This window comes from Silene latifolia, chromosome 5 (genome assembly GCF_048544455.1).
Source record: "Silene latifolia isolate original U9 population chromosome 5, ASM4854445v1, whole genome shotgun sequence".
In the NCBI taxonomy this organism is placed as follows: Eukaryota; Viridiplantae; Streptophyta; class Magnoliopsida; order Caryophyllales; family Caryophyllaceae; genus Silene; species Silene latifolia.
The window spans coordinates 46413247-46424850 of record NC_133530.1 but is presented as its reverse complement, the minus strand read 5'-3'; the positions used below and the strand labels follow the sequence as shown (position 1 = coordinate 46424850).

General features: G+C 40.1%; 1 pseudogene; it reads left to right on the top strand.

Annotated features, from left to right (window-relative positions):
* Nucleotides 1-1745: 1745 nt before the first annotated feature.
* On the top strand, nucleotides 1746-1845 carry LOC141658143 (small nucleolar RNA R71; annotated as a pseudogene).
* The last annotated feature ends 9759 nt before the right edge of the window (nucleotides 1846-11604 follow it).

Genomic DNA, 11604 nt, shown 5'->3' with positions numbered 1-11604 from the left:
CTAAACTAACTATATAGCTAGGGAACTCAGGTCAATCTCCTCAAGGAGGCAAGATATCTGTAAGAGTCCATCTATTTGGTCACAAATAGGGGGTTTGTAATTGGTTTTCTAAAGTAAAAGGTTTAAATGAAGAGAAGCAAGGAAAGAGCAATAAAGACAGAAAATGAGAATAAACTATCAATAGAGAGGGGACATGTCAGGATTTCGGTTCACTACGGTAGTCCAGTGACTCAACTGTAAACAACTTAGATAAATTACTGCGAGACGGATATGGAAAGGTCCTTCCGGTCCACTTTCTATCCTAGATTCCCACCAACTTAACTTCCGTCCTCGTCAAGGTAGTCTACTGTTCATAGCAGGCCTATTTAGTCCAATCTTCCGATCCAGGATTAAATTTAACCAGATTAAAGGGGTGACTCAGAAGCGTGCACTCAACTAAGTCGATAAATACAGTTATATTGCTATGGGGACAGACTCTCACAATTAATTCATCTAACCTATTCACTACATCGTCGCATTTCTACCGTAGATCCCCTAATCCCAACATGAAATGATTTAGCTACTCATATCGCTAATGTTGTCAGTAATAACAATATTGAAATAACTAATATAAAGCATAATGAAGTAATAATTAAATCGCAATTAGGAAATTAGGGCAGAAAATTAAAGAAACAAGATGAGTAATTAAGATGAATAAATGAAAGATTAAGATTAAAAGAGAGTAAGAGATTACAATCGCAAGAATCTGGCATAAAGAATGACTAATTCCGAGCTAATAACCCCGAAAGCAAAGTTACAGTGAAAGGAAAAGAGAAGCGTTCAAGCGTAATGTCCAGAATGATAGGTGAGAACTCAATGCTAATGACCTAGTTATTATCCGTTTAAATAGAAAATTTACTAAGTCCATAAGCTAAAACACGTTCACGGACTAATTAAAGCCCATCAAAGACAAAACCACTCGATCGAGCAATCTGAAACAGCTCGATCGAGTACTTCTCCAAGTAATCTACTCGATCGAGTAGAATTGTTGCTCGATCGAGTAACTTCTAATTCCAGCTCTATTGGATCGAGTAATATACTACTCGATCGACCATTTCCAGCTATAGAAACCACTCGATAGAGTAATAAAACAGCTCGATCGAGTATTCTTCCTCCAGAACAGCTCAAACTCGTGACCGACTGCTCTGTACACCGTTCTTTCACGCATCCCACTGCAAGATCTCACTCTGAACAATCCCGTCTCCTCAAAATACATGCAAAAAGGGACGAAAATGGTACGATTCTACTACTTCCACGTTCATTTCTACAAAATGAACAAAACGAACCAAAGTAGCCAATTCGGGGCATAATACTATATAAAGAGTACAAAAGTACATGGAAATACGTGCTGAAATAGGCTAAAAAGACTATACAAAATGCACGTATCAGCATTAACATGTTGCTTTGGTGAGTTTGAGGCTTCTTCAAGTTTAGCCATAGGCTTCTCAAACGTCAAGTTGATGATATCAATATGAGCACTAAGTTGAGCACCCAATTGAGTAATAGAGTCCACTTCATGCTTTCCTCCTCTATTAGCCTTGTGAGGTCTACTATATTGTGAGTTATGGACCGCCATTTCCTCAATCTTGTTCCAAGTTTGATTATCGTCAACTTCGGTGAACATACCATTTGATCCCATGTTGAGAATGTTTCGGGAGTCTTCATAAAGACCATTCCAAAATTGTTGTACCAAGAACCACCCGCTAAGTCCATGATGAGGACATGAGCGACAAGTTCCTTTGAATCGCTCCCAAGCTTCATACAAAGATTCTTCGTCCGTTTGCTTAAAACCCGTGATTTGAGCTCTTGGCAAGTTAGTCTTTTTCGGAGGGTAGAACTTTTTGTAGAAAGCAAGAGCCAACTTCTTCCAAGAGTCGATTCCAAGAGTAGCCTTATCAAGGGTTTTTAACCATTGTTTCGCGGTACCAATTAGAGAAAAAGGAAATAAGACCCATCGAATTTGGTCTTGAGTCACTCCGGTTTGTGAAATCGCATCACAATAGTCACAAAAAGTCTCCATGTGGGAATGAGGGTCTTCACTAGGCATCCCCCCAAATTGGCTTCTTTCGACTAATTGGATAAATGCGGATTTTGCAATGAAATTTCCGGTCAAGTGTTTTGGTGTGGGAGTACCATTGGGTAGGTTCTCCTTGGTTGGTACGGAATGTGATGAAAACTTAGGCATTGTGGGTTGATTTTGTGGTTGATTTAGTGTTGGGTTCTCCTCACCTTCTCTTGCAAAAGGGTTGATGAACTCAATAGTATTTGGTTGAATATCTACAACCTCACCAATACCTCTCAAAGTATTTCTAGCAAGTCTTCTATTGGTTGTCAAAGTTCTCTCAATTTCGTGATCAATGGGTAACAAGTTACCTTGTGATCTTCTAGACATGCAAAATATCAAACAACTTGAAAACAATTAGAATAAACCTTGAGGAGTTTTACTTCCCCAAGGTAAAGAAAGACATAACTAAGAACAATCAAAGAAAATCAAATCAAGTTAACACTGTCCCCGGCAACGGCGCCATTTTTGGTCGGACTATATATTTTGGTTACTTGTCATTAGGAGCACCTAGACCAAAACAATATTTATAACTTCACAAACTACTCTACTATTAGTAAAGAGGTAAGTAAAGGTCGGATCCCAAGGGACGGGTATTGATGTAGGATTGTCGATTGCAAGTAATGGTGTCTAAGGGTGTCACAATTTGGGTTGAGATAAGAAGATCACTAAACTAAATAACAATGTAGATGAACGAGCAAGATGATTAAGATGAGATGTAAACAATCGATTAAAAGCACTAGGGTGTCATGGGTTCATAGGGGATTCATGGTATTTGATCATACAAACATGTTTTCAACTAGATGCGAGCAATTATTGTTGTGATGGGATCGAGTTAGTGTATATCTTACAATCCCTAGGAAGGTTTGGGTCCCGGAGCTAAATCGATTAGATTGTAAAACACCTACAAGTCGACTTAATCCTCCCTATCCAACAATATGCATGGTCTAATAAGACTCGAGTTGGTTTATGTCTTACAAGTCTCATTGAAAAGATAAGTTATGGGTAAAAAATGCAAGGATTCATAGGCTCGCATTTCATCAAACATAACATGTGCATAAGTTGAAATCACAACAAGTAAGCAAATTAATTATGAAAGCATATTAGATTAAGCATGAATCAATCCCCATGTTGGTTTCCCATAATTCCCCATTAACCCTAGTTAAGGAAACTACTCACTCATTATCAAGTTTAACATGCTAACAAGGTCGTCAATCATATTAACAAAGAAAAACATGATGAATAAATGAAGATGATTAACAATAATTAAAAAGGGATTAAGAGAATTATACCTAATGATGATTCCAAAATAATAAGCAAAGAATAATAGAAGTACTTGATGAATGATTGGAAGGTTGTCAATCCTCCAAATAAACCCCGAATAATCTTCAATTACCCAAAATAAATGATGAACAATAGAGAAATTAAGGAAATGAGATTTGTATTAATGCCTAATTAAAAGTTGATTACAAGATTAAAGAGAGATTAGAAAGAACATAAATTATACTAAGGATTGATGATAATCTAATTAGTACAATGGGGTATTTATAGTGGGGATTAGGTACATAAATTAGGGTTACTAAGGGCTTAAATGACGATTAAGACCCTTAATAAAAGTTGAGGAAATGCTCCTCTCGAAGAAAGATGCGAGTCTCCTTTTTGCTAGTCTTTCAAAAATATGTGCATCCCGAGTAGAACAAGGAGAAGGCGTGCTGTACTGGATGACAATCCGAGCGGCCAAGGGGTCAGGACGAGCGGATTGTGGGGGTTGGACGAGCATACTGGAAGGTGGGACGCTTGGATTGTGGAGGCGTTGGACCAGCGTGCAGGCTGGAGGGACGCTCGGATTGTGGAGGCGTTGGACGAGCGTCCCGATGCTGTGACGGGCGGATTCTAGTTCAGCAAGCTTTTTCTTCTTTTCTTCTTCCAACAATCCTCAAGGATCTTGTCGGAGATGCAAGGATCGTCTTCATCATTGCCCATTATTTACAAAGGCCTTCTAGTCTTGTCTTCACTTTGATGCTTGGTCATTAGATTCGATCAATTTAGCTCCATTTTGCCATTAAAATGCAAGGTTTGCACTCCTCTCCTACCAAGAAAACAAAACCTCAAATAATATGCAAAACAAAGGACTAAAGATAGTAAATGACCCAATTATGCACTAAAAAGCATAGGAACGAGGCTAATTCGGGGACTAAATATGCTCAAATATTGGCCACATCAAGAGACCGTCTGATGATAATTTGAGAGCTTATACTTGTAATTTTTGGATTGTTGGTGAAAGTGTGTATATAGTAATTCTTTTAAATGTCCTTATATGAAAGTTTATATGTTTCAAGTATGTGTTGTTGTATATCTAAAATATGTGTTGAAAACAGATGTCGAGACCAATTGTGGGGACCCGTCAGTGCAAAAGGGGGAGGGCTTCTGAGCCCGAGGTAGGTGAGGGAAGTAGGGGACCTACGGTCCCAGTAGTGCCTGAGTACCCTTCTGTTATCTTTACGGACTTTACGCAAAGAGAAGCTTTTGTTGCCTTACAGAGACGACGGATGAGACCCGCCCGTTGTATTGACACAACTCTCTTGACTGACCTGGGAATTGAGACTGATGTTAGGCATATCTTCAATACCTTGAGTATGACCGGGTTGTACTATCTCCGGAAACACTCTTACGCCTTTATGACCTTAGAGTTTATGAGTTCTTTCAAGTATGATGCGGTGGAACAGACCGTTGAGTTTCGCCTCATGAACACCAGTTTCTTCCTTACCATGGACATGTTTGCCACCCACCTCGGCCTTTCTAGACCTGCAAAGGGAGCTCTTAGGAACATCCCGACTGAGTGTGGAGCTAGTAGCCTTATGCCTTGCTTTACCGGCAAACCCGCCCCCACCTCTAGCAACATGTTGATTAATAATGTTCAACATGTCACACTAAAGATCTTTCTTTGTACTTCGACATGTTTGCTTTATGAGAGGAAAGATGTGAGTAAGTTAAACTCACATGAGGTGATGTTGCTTGCGGCTTACCTTAACCCCACCCGATCTCAGAGAGTCACCTTCAGTGCCCCGGATATAGTGTGTGCCAACTTAGCCTTGATGGCCTCTTCTGCGCTCGTTTTCTGAGCTGTGGTGCCATTGCCACTCGGTTGGCGGAGAGGCTAACCACCTTTGTGGCCTCCTCGGCCTATACACCCTTGACCCCAGCGTTGCCCACCTTGGACCGCGAGTACTTTCTTGACCTCAAGTGGTTGAGGACTTTGGAGAATAGTGGGTTAGCATGGAGAGTTTGGGGGGTGAGTTGGATGCGGATATCTGCCCCCGAGCACCTTCCCGCGACCGAGCCTTTACCGGCGGCAGTGGTGGCTGCCGATTCTGATGATGAGGAGGAGGAGGGTCCTGAGAGGCAGCTTTATCTCATCGACCCGGATATCTTGGAGGTGATGCCTGAGCCGACGAAAGGGGATCGTGCTAGACCTGAGGATGCCCAGCCTAGGGTAGGAAGAGGACCGCGACGGGTGAGGGAGAGGGTGGTTGAGACCCATCCAAAGCAGCCTGTGCCTCCATAGTACCAGTTTCCTGGCTACCCTCCCTTCTACAGCCCTGAGATGAGAGTGAGTGAGCTCACGGAGAGAGTATCTGCGACTTTGACACTCCGGAACCTCCATGAGATGACGTATGTGCAGGGCATCAGGACCGAGGCAGCTCAGCCGGTGTGGTGGAGAGGAGTTGGGGACGACAGTGGAGTTTTCCACTCTTTTGGCATGGAGAGGTCTACTTGGGGAGAGCCTCGGTCATATCCCTACGATTGCTTGGCCCCATGGCGTATGGGAGCAGATTCCGGTGTTGGTGGTGTCGCAGGTCATGATGCAGCTGGAGCGGGCACGTTAGGTGGTGATGGTGGGACCGAGGTGATGGATGAGAAGGCTATGGAGTGATGATACTGCTTTTCTTTTCATATCATTTCATGGACTTGTAGTTGGTAGTACTTGTTTTGGTTGGCACTTTCTTACACTTTGGTATGTATGTTGGCCATAAGGCCGTATTTTGAGTACTTTTTAGACTGATTATGCAGGATTTTGGGTCGGGGAAAGCGTCCCGACTCGTGATTATATATATTGCTTGGTCTTGAAGTGGCGTTTTAGGGGATATATGACCTGTGGCTACTCGATCGAGTGCCCCTAACTCGATCGAGTAACTGAGGGGTGACTTTGGGGAAGTATTCTGATCTCAACTTACTCGATGGAGTAGCTGATGAACTCGATCGAGTAAGTCCAACTCGATCGAGTGTCTTAACAACTCGATCGAGTGCCACTGTTACAGCTTTTTTTCGTTTAAAACTTGTTTGCATCATCATGTCGTTAGTTGTTGTTATATTATTTCTTGTTGGGGTGTCTTATATCCTGGTTTAGCGTCAACGGTGGTTATATTATTGCGTGTGGTCGTGCAATTTATACAATTTTTAATGCTATGTATATCAATTAAAACGTTAAATCAAATTGCTTCCGGTAACGTAATGTCCAACGGTTGCAATTCTTGTTGGATTCTGGTATGGTCATATAAGGGAATAATTCATGCCATGTCTGATAGTTGGTGGGAGGTGCTCAGTGGTGTTGTTCAAATTTCTAATGGTTGCATATATATATATATATATATATATATATATATAGAGAGAGAGAGAGAGAGAGAGAGTAAGGGTCATTAGAATCCTCTTAGATGGCTTGAGTCCATAAGTCCTATTAGAGGCCAATGGATCACCAAAATGAAGGGCTTAGATTAGATCTAAATGAGTGATTGAAAGGCTAAGATTAAAGCAAATTTTGTGGACTAGAATGAACCATTAAAAGACACAAATTCACTCCATTTTCCCTCATTTCTCACTGACTCCCTCTCTCTCTATTTCATCTCACTTTCATTCCTCTCATCTCTACAAAATAAAGAAAAACAAATAAAATCATCTTCTTCCCATCGTCACTCACCACCATAACAACCACCATGGAACTACCACAAACACCCCCATTCTTAGATCTACAATCACGACCACCCAACTAGGCTGTTGCAGCCACCCACAACGCGCCACCACACACCACCGCCATCACCAGAATCAGCCACGCATCATCGCCATCAACCACGCACCTCCATTCCTTTCATCTACACTCCCCTCTCTCCTTTCTTTTCCTTCATTTCACCTTTACTATTCCACCTCTTGTCCTTTTTTAAATCTACCACCCACCGCAACCGCTGCTCACGCCGCCAACGCCGTTCTCATTTTTTTTCAGATCTATTTGTTGTACTTTTTTCAGATCTGATGTGGAGAATGGTGGTGATGTGGTGGTCGTGGGTAGTTGCCGATGGTGGCGATGATGTCGTGACTACTAATTGTTGTTGTTGTCGTTTGGAGGAGGTCGATGGTGGTAGTGTGGTGAGTGAAGGATGAAAGGAGGGATGTTGTGGGGACGATTTCAGGCTAGATCTACAATACTTCGATATAAAAAAACTAGATCTGAGTTTTTGGTGTGGGTCGGATGGTGGTCGGTCATGGGTGGAGGTAATGGCGGTTGGTGGTAGTTGTGGTGGTGTGGGTTTGCCTGGCGGTGGTGAATGGAGATGGAGGCTCGTGGTTCGGGGCTGACATGGTGGTCGGAGGACGTTAGGGGGTAGTTAAATATGATTAACGAGTAAAGTTACAAGATTGAAGGATTAAAGTTACAACATCAGGGTTAAAGTTACACCGGTAAAGGACTAAAGTTGCATAAAATTGGACCAAAGTTGTATTAATTTGTCTGAAAATTGCGAAAATTCAAATTAATATATTGAAAAACACATTATATAACTCCAAAATTCAAATTAATGGACTATATTAGAATAAAGCTATACCGTCAAGGGTTAAAGTTACATCCGTAAAGGACTAAAGCTGCATAAAATTTGACTAAAGTTATATAAACTAATCTTAAAATTGCCAAAATTAAATTAATATATTGAAAAACACATTATATAATCCAAAATTCAAATTAATGGACTATATTAGAATAAAGTTACACCCTTAACGGTTAAAGTTACACCCTTGAGTAACTAAAGTTACATAAAATTGGATTAAAGTTGTATAAACTTCTTTAAAATTTGGTATAAATTCAAATTAACATATTCAAAAACATATTGTATAACTCAAAATGGCCATGTAACTTCAATTCTGAAAATGTGTAACTTTAAATGTTCATGTGTACCTTTTGTAACTTCAAGACAATCCCGTGTAACTTCAAGTCTGTGTGGCTAAGAGAAGGACTCATGGACTCAAAAAAAGTTAGGGACTCATTTGAACCTTGCTCTATATATATATATATATATATATATATATATATATATATATATATATATATATATATATATATATATATATATCATGTGACTCGTGTGTACGTAATGTCAAGAAAGTGTCGTGGCTATCATGAGTCGAATATGCATATTGGTTAATTTGTACAACTCTTGGTGGTATTTATATAATTTTGTATACTATGTCATGCCGCCTTAGATAAGTAATGTACAAGGTTTATAATTTTGTTGCATAATTGGTGTGATAGTATAACAAAGTAATCGATGGCGTGGCTGCTAGTTGGTAATGGTATATCTTGTGGTGTGATACACGCTTTCCGTGGTTTTACGTTTATACGAGTCAAATTGTGTAATGTCAAGAAGTGTATTGGGTCATCATGAGTCAAGGTTTGCTTTGTGGTTCGTAAGTAATATCAATGTGGCATAATATGTGCCGGTTTGTGGGACAGGAAAGCTATTTGATGGTGAACTTCGGGGACGAAGTTCCTTTTAAGAGGGGAAGAGTAATGTCGCAAAGGAAAAATGATGTAATTATAACGATTTTATAGTATTTTGTGACATTTTAAAGTATTTTAAATGGTTGCTTGGATGATTTTGTAGTGGTTATTGTATAATTGCGTAGCAGTTTATAATTGTTGAATAGAATAGCATGCTGTTATATCTTATTTTCAATTGACTGTCCATTATATTGTCATGAGAATTGGATGTTATTAGCAGTAGTGGAGTTGCTATTAGTAGAATTGTGTTGTGTGGTTAAAGTAATAAAGTGGAATGAGTAATGTATCGTTGTGAATCAGTAGTACGATCGTGTTTTGAGTGTATTGTAACTGTTTGTTGTTGGCAAGAAATTGATGAAGGAATACTATGATAAGTTGCGTTGGTTTACATTTGAGTAATATTATGTAGGAAGTGCAAGTGATAATTGAATTAGTCGTTCTTGTGGACAATGTGTGTTCGGTGATTCAAAAGGAAGTTGGTGATTCGCTGAAAGTCGTGTTGTGTATTGTGTGCTAAAGTGGATGATGATGATGTCTGATGAACATACATAGTGGGATGGTATTCTTAAACGATAATGTTGACCTATGTCGGGTAAACGGTGGTGTTGACCTTGGTTCCTTTGTTTTGTGTCGCGGGGGAGGATGAGTCGAACTACGGGGACAAAGTTCTTTTTAAGGGGGGAATACTGTAATACCCATCCTTTTAGGGACCCGTTGACCGATGTTGGTTGACCTTAGATGTCGATCTTGACCTTGGGAAACTTTACGAGTGATGACTTGTGACGTGGTGAGCTTGGGTTTGCGTGGTACTCAATCTAGCTGAGGCTACTCGATCGAGTAGCTTGGGAGCTCGATCGACTAGGGGTCACTCGATCGAGTAAGTTAGTTACTCGATTGAGTAACGAGGTTGTAGTGGGGATTTATAATTCGATAATCGTGAAACCCCAAATCATTTCCGCACTTCATTTCCTAAACCTAGATGTCGTCACTCTCCTTATCCTTCACCATAATCCTTTCTCTTGAGATCCTTGAGGTTGCTTTCACCATGGGGATGGGATGCTTCAGTCGGGTAGCGGTCTTGAAGCCGGTTTACTATGTATAGGTATGTTATCGTCATCATCATCGTCATCGTTACTTTCAGTTAGGGTTGTAGTGATAGTGATAGATGGTTGTACTGTTTGTATAAGTGTGTTGCTTGGTTGGTTGGTATCATGTGATCGGTCGCGGAATCGCTGCAGTGCGCTAAAGGTAGGTTCTCCTACTCGGTATTGTTGGTTGTCTAGAGTGTCTTTGTTGTGGTTTGGTTGATGTAGTGTCGGTATGGTTTACTGATTGTGGCAATTGGTTGGTGTTGTGTTGTTTCGTTTATCGTTGTTGTGGTGAAGCTGATTATGATTGTTTGTCTATGGTTCTCGAGGTGCGTCCTCGGCTGAGTGGAGTCACTTGCGGGAGTGGCTTCAAGCCCGTAGTTCGCCCTCCGTGGAACCCGCCACGGGAGTGGATGTGCACATTAATGGACATGGGTTTATCGATCGGTATGATGAGCGGGGCTTAGATGGGAACGGCTGCGTTCCCTCACTGGCAGGGCTGGGCTAGTGGACAGTCGGTGATGGAGATTGATTGGAGGAGATGTGGTGTGTGTGTGTGTGTGTGTGTGTGTGTGTGTGTGTGTGTGTGTGTGTGTGTGTGTGTGTGTGTGTACTGTTGTGCCTGTGTTGTGTCCGTGGTTGTGTGTCTGTTTCTTTAGTTGCTGACCTTGTGTGGTTTTGCTTTGTTGTTTGTTACTGTTGTGTCTGCCGTGATCCACTATGGTGAGCAGTCAGTCTTAGCAGGTTGTGATCTGGATGATAGCTGGGTGCTTGGCGGGATGAGTCTATCACGTGTCACAACAGAAGTAGTTCACATAGCTGATAGTGGTTTTGAGTTGTATCTTTTATATATCTTTAGTTTTGTTAATCACTTGTATTATAACTTAATTGTTCTTCACAAATTGTTAGGAAGGACGGTCTTATAGTATAAGACCGGCCCAAACTTGCACTGAAGCCCAAATTGTAGTTTTTATCACTAAACTGCTCATCAAATAAATCATGATAATAAAATAGCAAATTAACTCTTTTTTTATGTTTTTTTTTTTGCTGTCAGTTATTATATTTCTATTTTTTTCCTCTTCCTTTTTTTAATCTTCCCTCAAACACACAGTTTCATAAGTATCATACATTCATACAAATCTTCTTCTTGTTCCTCCAGCAACAACGTCAAGAATATTTTGGTAAATAAGGTTAGTTTCTGCCTTTATTTTCTTACGGGTGATTAAGGATGTCGTGTTTAATGTTCATCCATTATTGTGTGTTAAAATTAAAAGTTTTTTTTGTCAAATTTTAATTAATTTGTAATTTAATTTGTAGAGGAACGAGATGGTAGTAAAATATCTCAATTCACCATTATCGATCATAAAAATTTTCTATTTTTGGATTTAAATGTAAAAAGTTTAAAATTATGGTTGTGATATAACTCATGTTTTTTATATGTATAAAGTTGGACTTATAATTCTGGCTTGTAATCTATATTTTTTACATAAATCAGAGCCAATTAGCTCAAATGGTAGAGCGTGTGTAATACATAAGGTGTGGGTTCAATTACCATATTGGCTATCTATATATTAAAACTTGGTGATTTAAGT